The sequence below is a fragment of the Ursus arctos genome, unplaced genomic scaffold (assembly GCF_023065955.2).
Source record: "Ursus arctos isolate Adak ecotype North America unplaced genomic scaffold, UrsArc2.0 scaffold_3, whole genome shotgun sequence".
NCBI lineage: Eukaryota > Metazoa > Chordata > Mammalia > Carnivora > Ursidae > Ursus > Ursus arctos.
In genome coordinates, this window is record NW_026622985.1 from 25,870,988 (window position 1) to 25,883,005 (window position 12,018).

Here is a 12,018-nt window from a genome sequence, read left to right on the forward strand (position 1 = left end):
TGTACAAAAAATATTCTGAAAGTGTGTCCGTTTAATTTCAGATGAACACCAACTCACACAAAAAAAGTCTCCACTTAATACTGGTTTTGAAAGTCATGTTCAAAATCGAAGCGTCCATGTCTGGGAACCCTCAGGTGGTTAGTACAGTGAGGTAACCCATGATCGCATTCAGTCCGGCAGGGACAAATGAGAAAATTGGTGGGGATCTCGAAGAGATCTGTTTCTTGAGTTCTGGCTAATGTTTATGTATTCATGCCTACAGCAGAAATCACAAATGATCTGTTTCAACTAACATACATTTAATTTTAGAAAGGCACAATCTGACACACCTGTCATGTGTGCATTTGTTTGTTTGTTTGTTTGTTGAAGGTATTTAAATGCATATGGTAGTTCAGGACTTACGCTTGGTAAGTGATATATGAGAGCCGTTGATGACGGTAATACTGCTCCCAAGACGAGGCTCTGCATGCTGAAAAATTCCCCAAGAGGCCCCTTTGGGAAATACTGACAAGTTAGAAGATAGCTTCATTTTCCGAAAGTCAAAACCTAATGCATCTGACAGAGAATGGGGAATACTGGTGACCAGACACCAAAATCCAGATAGCAGGATGAAATGCGACCATCTATATAGCATTGTGCCCACTCTACTTCTGAGAATGGAGAGATGAAGGACCTCTTTCTCCCCTCTCTATTAAAAATGTATTTGGGGTGCCTGGATGGCTCAGTCTGTTAAGTGTCTGCCTTCTGCTCAGATTATGATCTCGGGGTCCTGGGATCGAGCCCTGAGTCAATGAAGCCCTGCGTGATGGAGCCCTGTGTCGGGCTCCCTGCTCGGCGGAGAGTCTGCTGCTCTCTCTGCCCCTTCCCCTGCTCGTTTGCTCTTTCTCTCTCTCTCTAATAAATTAATCTTTTTAAAAATGTACTCACTGTCTGTATCTCTACTCTGAAACTGTAGATGTCCAAACTTCTGTGGAGTAGGGCTAAGTTTAAACCTTTAGTTTAATACACCTGAAATTAATGTAACATTGGGTGTCAACTATACTCAAAAAAAAAATTAAAAATCCTTTAGTTTAAAATAAGAAATACTGCTAAAATCAAAGTGTCTCTTATAAAGGTAAAACTAATGATATTGAGTCATCTGACTCTTCACCTAAATAAAGAATCTGACAACAAGGTTTGAGGGAGGGATGCAAAGAATAATAAGGTGCTTTATCTGGGGAGGAGCAAGAGGAATGATCAGGGGTTCTGAACCCTGGAAGACAAATTCTTCCCACTTAACAATTTTGTCAAGGAAAATCATATCATTTTCCTTCCTTGCTAGGCATCCACCAACAGCAAGAGATGCAGGTTTTAGGTATTCGATATCGTAACAAAAATATGGATCAATACAGTCTACCGCCATTACACCTTGACTTTACATATGACCACTTATGGTTTTATATCAGGGCTGCTAAATGGACTCTATTCCAGAAAATGTTACCCTATTATTCCAATAGGTTGCTAAAATTCTCCAAGTTTTATGCACAGTGAAATTATCTGAAAGGAGCAATTAAAAGAGAGTAGTTACACATTATGTAGAATTAACAGGTCTCTAAACCAAACACAGTAAGGTGAGGAGTTTGGGTGATTAAGTTTGCTGGAAAATGACAAAATGACGAAAGGAATAAAATATAAAAGCATACCCGGAAGTGTTGCCGAAGTGGAATAGTATGGGCCCATATTAAAATGTCTGAACTCAAATGAAGGGCAGCCCAACCAGTAAAGAAGACACTCCAGGAACCTGTTCCATCTACGGATCACCTTACTTATTTACCAATGAGGTCATTAGGACCTCATTACCCTTGTGTACATTATAGAGAGACAGATATTAACAGCTATTTGTTTTTATGACTTGTCAATTTCTGCTACACTTACTATAATTCTAATAGTCTAAAGGTGGTACTTCCTATTTCTTTATCTGTAATAATAGAGACTGATTACCAACGCATCAAGCTTATTTTATTCTGGTATATCACCTTTTATTGTGACCCATTTTGGTAGCCAAGTCTATCCCATGAGGTCACAAAAATACACTCATGCACCTATGGAGAATAGTTTGGAAAATGCAAAGAGAAAAAACTGAAATGAGTGTCCAACAAAAGCAATTTTTAAAAAATGTTCATTTCTTATGGACTTTACATTTATCTTTTTTTCCTCCCCACAAGAGTGAACAACCAGAGAGTAATAGTTTAAATTATCACTGTCTTGGGGCACCTGAATGACTCAGTCTGTTCAGCATCTCACTCTTGGTTTATTGAGACCAAGCCCTGTCTTGGGCTCCACACTCATGTGGAGTCTGCTCGACCCTCTCCTCCCCCTCTGCCCCTTCCACTGCACTCTCTTTCTCCCTCTCTCTAAAATAAATAAAACCTTTAAAAAATAAATTACCACTGTCCTTTATTTTACTGATAAGGAAACTCACGTACCCAGAAATTAAAATAACCACCTTATAGACATACGTTATTACAATGAAAAAATCACTCAATTACCAAAAAAAAACAAAAAAAACAAAAAACAAAACCAAACAAAACCCATGAGAATTAAAGTATAGCAGATGTGTATGTCATAACAAAAAGTCCTGTAGACGGAGAATCTGAAGAGCCACATGTATGTCTTAGCTTTGCCATTAATTACCTGCATCACCTTGAGCAAACATCTAGCCTCCTGGTTATACCAATTAACATTTATGTTGATGATTTCCTTACATGTTAATCACCATTCCACATTCAAAATTCTTAAGTTTCTGACTAAATTGCATTTCTAAAGTGGAGGTCATAAAAACATTATAAAAAAAACAAAAACAAAAACCACACAGATATTTCTGAGTCTTTCAAAGTACAGCATAAAACCTGAGCTTTGGAAGTTTAACAAATGGAAGGAGTATGATGAACATGTGTAAATATCACATGTGTCATATTTAAGCTTGCCTAAAGGGAAGCAGTTAGAATATTTATGACTTTTCATATATTTAAATGATTATAGGGTCAAGAATACTTTTTTTTTTAAAGTTACAAGGAACTTCGGATCTTATTTTATTTATGTTGCCTCAAAGGAAACTGCTGCCAAGGTATGTTTGGACACATTAAGTTGAATATCATAGATATGCCTTAGGCAGTAAGTCAATAAATTTCATTTCACTTATGAAGACACTTCCTGGAATAATTCCTAAAGTCACTTTACCTTTTAAACTTATAAGACCCAATGAATAGACTACAGTTTTCGTTAAACATTTTCACAAAATGAGAGCAGCTTATTGAGTTGCTTCCACAGCTCTCCACTTTGACCATCACCATACAACACGATAGTGCCAATAACTGATTCTTAAGAAGTCTGGGCTTATAGGTAGATACATTATTTCAGAATCATGATACTGACCAAAACATATCAATGTGATGGTTTATATTTTTCTTGTCAATTTCCGCAGGCATATAAATCCTGATTGTGATCCTTAATTTTCTCTAAGACCCAAACCGTCCTTCTTAACTGTCTGTGATTCTCCAACATCCTTGATTTTAAGTCAGGAAAAGTTAAAAGTATCCATTATGAGTAAATTCTATAACAGAATCATTTTTTTAAAGGCTGTACATATTTATACTTCAATACTAACTCCAATTTTCTACTCTTTTTTGATTTAACTTGCCTCTTCCCAAAAAGAATCTGGGATGACTTATACAAATACATTCAATTAAACTAACAAATATAATGCTAGGGATATCAAGATGAAGGGGAAAAATAAGGAAAAGAAAACTCAATTTTATTAACTGAAAGTCACTCTTTAATATCCCTATATATTGTTAAAGTGAATACCAAAATTGACCCCAGACTTCCTAAAATTCAATGTAAAAGTCACTATACCACAATAGAAGAACTGTATCAGTTGCTTAGGAACATTGCTTTGTGCGATGGTTAATTTTACACATCAATTTGACTAGATCAGGATTGCTTAAATATTTGGCTAAAAATTATTTCTGGGTATATCTGTTAAGGTGTTTCTGGATGAGATTAGCATTTAATTGTTGCACCAACTAAAGCATCATTGGAGGGTATCATCCAGTGTGTCAAGGGTCTGAGTAGAACAAAAAGTGGAGGAAGGAAGAACTCTTCTTTTTTACCTGCCCGTCCGACTGAGCTGGTTCTCAACTGCCCTCAGACGGAGACTTACATCATCATCAACCCTGGTTCTTACGCCTTCAGACTCAGACTGAACTAAACCACCAGCTTTCCTGTCTTTCTGTCTTACAGACAGAAGACTGCGAGACTTCTCAGCTTCTGTAATTGTGTAAGCCAGTACCTCATTTTATACATATCTCTTACTGGTTCTGTTTCTTTGGAGAGCCCTGATTAATACACCTGGTATTAAGGACTAAGAGAAACTTCTCCCGAGGTCCTCTTAATGGCTAAAAAATACTATGATGGACACCCAACATCACTAAAAATAAATGAATAAATAAGGTATCGAGAGCCACACCTCTGATCATAATCACATGCCTCAATGCAAGTCACCTGAATTCATATCAGAGTACAATCTACCAAAAGTGACTTTATGGCTATAGGTGGCCATGTTAGTAAGGACATTAACGATTTCAGTGAACAGAGATTAAATCAGGGTAATATAGGTCTAAGGATGGAAAAACCAAGCCTCATATTAACTTGAAAACCAACAGAAGCACAAAGTAATTTCTTTATTGAGAAATGGTGAATCTTTGTTTCTTGATTTTCTTAATGACACTGCTTCACTGTACTGATTCTAAAGGGTTTATACATTGGTTTGCTTATGCTAAATAGGTATAGATTAGCCCCCAGTGGTATGACCACCCAGCTCCCACCCCACCACAATACAATAGTTTTTGCATCTTTGAGTTCAAATTCCCAAGGAAAAGGATGTAATTGACTTAGCCAGTGTTCACAATTCATGAATTGCTGGCTCTCTGAAGACTGGCTGCTTTGGGATCAATTAACCATCCATGGTTAAATGTAAAAACCATGTGGTAAATAGTGTGGTCCCTATAATTATGGGGGTCAGAGCTGTCACCATTAAGCACATGTATCAATCCCATAGACAACCTATCTAGCCTGTCTTTATTCATGAATAAATGTATAGTAACAAATTCATTGCAATCTGTATTTCCAGTACACTGAATAAATTGACCTCCAGTTTACAGACGTTCAATATAATCTTACCAAGTGTTGAAGAACATCGTCAAGTATGAAAAACTGGGTTTTTACTTTCTGATCTTGAGCCATCCTTCCTAATAATAAGTCAATTGTTAAAGTCCCTCACTCAGGTGGAGAATAAACCTTACTGTCTGCACAGAGAATACTACTTCCATTTTTGTTCTCTTTTGGGATAGGGAAACATTCATCTATCTCATCCATATGAAATTTCTAGGAATTAAAGTATGCTTTATTTGTAAAAAGAGCACTGTAAAAATAAAAGCAATTAATAAGAGCAGTAAAGTTGGATAAATTATGGAATTCCAGAATTTAAGAAAGAAACAGAAACATAATTATTGGGGAAAAAGTTGGGGGAAAGCATTTTTTTTTTTTAAGATTTTGTTTATTTATTCGACAGAGATAGAGACAGCCAGCGAGAGAGGGAACACAAGCAGGAGGAGTGGGAGAGGAAGAAGCAGGCTCGTAGCGGAGGAGCCTGATGTGGGGCTCGATCCCACAACGCCGGGATCACGCCCTGAGCCGAAGGCAGACGCTCAACCATTGTGCCACCCAGGCGCCCCGGGGGAAAGCATTTAATTAGAGCATAGATATAAAAACAACTTGATAATTCAGTACGTTGAAAAATATTTTAAAGAAAGAAGAAAGAACTATCACCTCTGTTCTGCAGAGACATGTCATAATAGATGACAGGCAAAAACAAACACATAAAAAGAATTCAACTTCATTAAATCTACAAAGAAATGTGAAAATATTATTTTAGAGGGTATTTTAAAAAATTATAATAACCAATAAAAATGAGGTTCAGTCTATTGCTATTTGGACTCTTTCAGAGGCCAGTGTAACATTTCTATATTACCAAAATTTTTCCCAGTGAACATGTATTACTTTATTTAAAACAAAATTATGTCCTAAACAAAAGGGAAAGGGTGGAGAAATGACTCTGTTTATGCAGCCAAATTTCCTCCTATTTCCCGATACTGTTCCTCTCAGCCCTGACTCTTGAGGGGTTAATAACTGTTAATAATTACTGAGTAGTTCTATGTCACATACTGTCTAAGGGCTTGGCATTTATTATCTCATTTAATCATGTGGCACTTTCATAAAGTAGGACCTACAACTATCCCCATCTTCTAGATGTAGAAAGAGGTTTTTATAAGATTTAGTGCACTGCTGGGGTTGTTTGGTCATTGTTGGTGCCAAATTTTGCACAACAGAAGTTGAATGAAGGGCTTTGCCATGAAGAATGCATGTGAGATGAGGCGTCTCCCACCACTATGAACTCACATTGCTTAGCCATCCCCCGTTTTGGTCTCCAGAGTCAATGAGCAAAAAGACTAACTTATTAAAAGCTTGTTACTTACTAACGAGGACTCCATAACCTATCATAGATAAAATTCCTCACAAAAACAACTATGAAAAATCCAGTCTATCAAGGGATTATAATGTGTCTGAAGTTGAAAGCATATTTGCAGAGCCTGATGTAAATAAGATAAAGTGGAAGGTTTTCCCAACATTGAATAGTTGGTATTAAGTAAAAATAACTCAAAAGCAGCAACATCAACAGGAAAATTCAGGTTAATATCAATCTTAATTTCATTTGTATTTTATAAACTATCTCAAATAACTACAGAAGTTTTCGTGTTGTTGACTTGTCAACTGGTGACATTTTCCGCATTGTACATCTCTTTTGAGAAAATGAAAATGTTCTTACTTAATTTACTACGGAGTTCCAAGGTGTATTGGAAATTTAAAGGTATAGACTAAATGCAAAAGAACTCAAGCAAGAAGCTTCCCTCCCTCGAGACTGTCCTCTTGTTAGTTTTCAAGCCAGCGCTTTAAGTCATATTAGTGATTTTAGCTCTGAATTATAGCCCATGGACTTGGCATATTTACGAAGCAATGCCTAACTTCTTTATCTGTCTGCACTGCTTCAAGCTGCCTAGATGAAAGAATCAGAAGACATACAGGAAGAGGGGGACAAAAGAAACCCTAATCTCAGGTAATCTCCAGAAAACACAGTGCAAATAATGGACAGCGCTGACTCGGTTAAAAGGAGAGAGCTCATCTTGAGTTCTTCCTCCTCTAAAAATAACATGAATTACTTGAGGGAGTGACTGGACAAAAACAAGACTAAACTGAGATGCACCAACTCCGAGTTCATCCGGAAATTTTCTCAAGAGGGAACTAATTATTATTGCTAAGCCGCGTGCTAATTATCAGCTGTCAATGAAGATATACACAAAGGATTTAGTCATTTCCTCTCATGGCCTTTCTTTTTTAACCTGCAAGGGAAATAGTTTTAAAACTCATTGGCATCAATATGTTACAGAGACAGTTCTCTTCACTTTGTCAAAATATATTTAAATTCCACACGCCCATGTGGAAGAAGGGGGAGGAGGGGAACACATTTTTCAGTTCTCCAACAAAAATAGGTTTTCTTCTCAAACGCACACTTCCTCCCCTGTCACCTACAAAGGAGTGACATCCTCAGACCCAGAAATTTAAGCTTTCCACTGTTTTCTGAATCAGTGCATGTCTTCAAGTTAATTCGACAACAAAATACTGAACTGCATACATAGTAAGCACTGTTAATGAAAATGAAATAGAGAAATGAAGTAACCATTAGGACTTTTCTTCGACTTCTTAACGGCCCCCAAAGGAAAAGGTTTCCTAAAAACCACTTTGAGGATTTTGACAAATCCGATCAATAATGATTAATGGTTTGTAATAATATTGAAACAGAATGGTAAAAAAAAAATCAGCAACTTTTTTTTTTTTTTAAGTGCAGCTCAGTAGTTTGCTAATTGCTCTTTCTAGCAATGGAGTGGCTGGCCTTCATGCATTCTCTGAACTTTTCTAATTCTATCTTAAGAAGGCAGAGGTCCACAACAGGCATTGCAGTGCCCCAGTTTTAACCGTTAACCACTTCCAAGGAAAACAAAAAGAGTTCAAATGTACATATGACTAGCCTAGACATTAAATAGCCTTTTAGTTCCTTGGTCAAGGAAAACAAGATTGTGTCAGAATTTAAAGATTCCTTGTCTTCCCATCTCATATAAATTATTATTATTTAGTATTTTACATGTTATTCTAGATTATTGGTGTCTGAATTCTACAAATGCAAGGTCACGAAAGGACCTGGTTACAAAGAATCATCGTCTGTCCATGCGCTTCACATATATTTGTATCCATGTATTTAAATTATTGAACAAAATCAAAGAATATAAAGTGCTATTACCTAAAAGTGAATAACAATTTATTTTTGACTGCCTCCTAAATGTTTAATTAGGATTGTATTTCATTGGAGGCTAAAGCAGTAAGTTCTGTCTGAATGAGCTTCCTAACAGGAACCATAGTAGGTCATTCACTCAACGTTCCTTTAAGGATGTTGTCAACTAGGGCAAGCTATTCTAAATGTAATGGGAGGGTTGTCAAAGATTTGAAGAGCAATCACATGACCTGATTTATTTCAAAAATACCAACTGGTTTTCATGTGCTGGAAGGGGGCAAAAGTTGGATAAAAGGAGAAGACTTTTTTTTAACCAGCAGGTGAGGAAAATGGTCGCAGCAAAACAAGGTACCTTGTAAATGCAGAGACCTGAATGACTAAATGAAGAAAAGCTAGCCATCAAATTTTACACAATAAGGTAAAAGCATGTTTTTAAAATTTAAGTTATTTAAGATTGGGATAATGCAGTCACTCAATTGGGTGAAAAATTCAAAACGTATACAAAGACATCCACTGTATTAGGCACTCATTGGGGGATTTCAGAGAGATATTAAGGATCAATGTAATTCTGTAAAAATAACACAAATCAGATTTTGGTATCCCTCATTTTAATTTTCTAAAAGTATTTCATTTCACTTCATTTCAGAGAGAGAAAGAGCACAAGCAGGGTGAGGGGCAGAGGGAGAAGCAGAGCAAGGAGCCTAATGTGGGGCTTGATCCCAGGACCCTAGGATCATGACCTGAGCCGAAGGCAGACGCTTAATGGACTGAACCACCCAGGGCACCCTCCCTAAAATAATTTTAGAAGTAAGGTTTTCCAAGCTTATGTACTTGATAATAATTAGGCCCATTTACTTCTTTCTTTAAGAAAATACATTGGGGTGCCTGGGTGGCTCAGTCAGTTAAGCGTCCAGCTCTTGATTTCAGCTCAGGTCATGATCTCAGGGTCATGGGATCAAGCCCCATGCAGGGCTTCACACTTAGCGGGGAGTCTGCTTCTCTCCCTCTCCCTCTGCCTCGCCGCTTGCTTGCATGCTCTCTCTAAAGCAAACAAATAAATACATCTCAAAAAATAAAAGAAAGTACATTTTATGGTTCAAAAGCAGAAAGAACAGAAAGGTTTATAATAATAAACTCTCTCCTATCTGCACTTCCTCCCTTTCTACAGTTCTTACTCCTTTGTCCTCAATGGCTTAACTGTGTCTAGTTTCTTGGATAGTCTCCCAGAGTTTCTTATGCATATACAACAAAAAACGTATATAGATCTTTAATACCTCCCCACCTTTGTGCACAAAAATAATAATATAAGCTCTGTTGTTTACTTTGCTTTTGTTCACTTAATACATCTCAGAAATCCTTCTGATCAAAACTTAGGGTATAGTTGCATGATATTCTATTTTAGGAATCACCTATTGGCATGTATGTGAAGTCTTTCAAATTTTCGCTATTAGACACAGAACTATAATGTGTATACAGAAATATATGTTGATTTGCATATGTGAAAATGTATTTGTAAGATACATTTTTAGAAGTTGAACTACTAGGCCAAAAACACCCCATGAATTTGTAATTTTTTTTTACAGCTATTGCCAATTTGCCTCAGTGGGGATTTTATCAGTTTAAGATTCAACTACTTTGTGTAAGAGTGACTGTTTCCTCACAGCCTTGACAATTCTGTATTATTAAAGTTTAGGACTTTTGCTGGTCTGATTGGGGAAATACAAATTAAATTCCCATTTCTTTTAATATGGGTGAAGTAAGGCATCTTTTCTCATAGAGTACTCTTGTCTTTATTTTTGCCATTTTTCTCTTTAGGTTCATAGCCTATTTTTCCACAGGATTAAAGTTGCTTTGTCAACATCTGAACTTCAGAACTTTTCAAACTGTTAAAATTCTATGTGATAGGAAGTTATGGTTGAGAGATGGAGGGTAAATCCTTAAATAATATAGAAACTTGTGCTTCAACCACGCTAGAAATATACGTTTAATGGGTTATGTTTTGCTTTAGTAAACAGAGCTAATTCTCGATTGTCTGGGGTAATTAAACAATTTGGCGATTCACAGTTTACACACACACACACACACACACACACACACACACACACACAAGGTTATGAAGCTGAAGTGGCCAGAGAACATGCTCAGTCTCCCGGAGGCTGCATTTGGGTGTCAACAAACTGCCATGCACAAATGTTCAGCTGGGGAGTTAGGTGGGAAGAGGCAATAAGCAGCCTTGCTCACAGCGGAAGTGCCTTAGTTGCCATGGTGACAATGGTTTTACAACCAGAGGCCTTGGTGAGAAGCTTCCTTTCCTAGGACACTGGTATTGATCCAAACTTTTCCATCCCCTCATCTACCCTCCCTGCCTTCAGGGCCATGTTTTCCATCTGGCCCATTAGACTCCATTTCCTTTGGACTTTCTCTAGAGTTTTGCTACGTGTAGTTCCATTTTTGAAGTTCCCTACTGAATCCATTTTTGCTCACGTGGTTTAAACAATTTTTTTCTGTCATCTGTGATTTCCCCAATCTACTGCCCTTCCTCATACAGATTAACTAGGAGTTCCATTAAGGGCCACAATATAATATTTTCTTAGTCATTAAATGACTAGAATGAAATATAGGAAATGTTGTGCTTAATATATAACTTACCAAGACCACTGCTGTGGACTCAATTTTTGTTTATGGCCAGGCTTTTACTGAACACTAGCCAATGAGAAAGACTTCTTTCATATGAAGGGAAAAATGATTCACCCAAACCTGACCTTTAAGCCCCCTCTGAACTGTACTCTGTGGGGATTTCCGGACACTTGCTATGAGAAATCCAGAATTCCAAGCAACAAATATTTTAGAAAATATGTGAAATATTCAAAGTAGAAGTTAAGGAAGCCAAGAATATAGGTGAAATACTATCATGTTTTCTGTACCATTAGTCATTGAAAACGTATGTCGGGGGCGGGGGGCATGTTTCTACAAGTCCTACAAAATGCTCTTGGTAGTCTAACAGTGTGCTACAGGTCTGATCACTATGTGAACATTCTTCCTTCAAAATATTTTCATACAGTCTATGAAACTGTCTGTGGTAACAAGGCTTTGATTTCATTTATTCATGTGTTCCTTATTTTTTAATGTTAGACATGTCTGAGTGGATTTGTTCACACTCATACTTTAAAAGCCATTTTTTCTGGATAATGACATTTCACAACGGCTTGGCTCTTATTTAATATCTAAAGCTTAAGGAATAATAAAATGCAATCCTACTATAAATTTACATCATATTCTGTCAAAATTAGGTTTAAGATAAATGACTGATAGTATTTTGTAATTCGTTCCTTCTAACACATATTTAAACAATCTTGACTTCTGATACTCAATCTTTACCCCCACCAAAAGTATGCATTCTGTAATATGCCTTCTGATTTTTGAAGTTGGCTAATTCATACACAAGTGTAATTAGGGTAATTAGCTATTAAATTATAAATATATTTCAATATTAACTCAGAAATATTGTATGCTATAAAACTAATGTATCCTCAACAATCTGTACGTTTAACTGAATTTAAGGCATGCTAAGAAGT

At 36.7% G+C, this 12,018-nt stretch overlaps 1 protein-coding gene across 2 annotated transcripts in view; it reads right to left on the reverse strand.

Annotated features, from left to right (window-relative positions):
- SEMA3E (semaphorin 3E) overlaps window positions 1–12,018 on the reverse strand; it is a 255,930-nt gene that overhangs the window by 104,875 nt on the left and 139,037 nt on the right. The window lies entirely within an intron of this gene.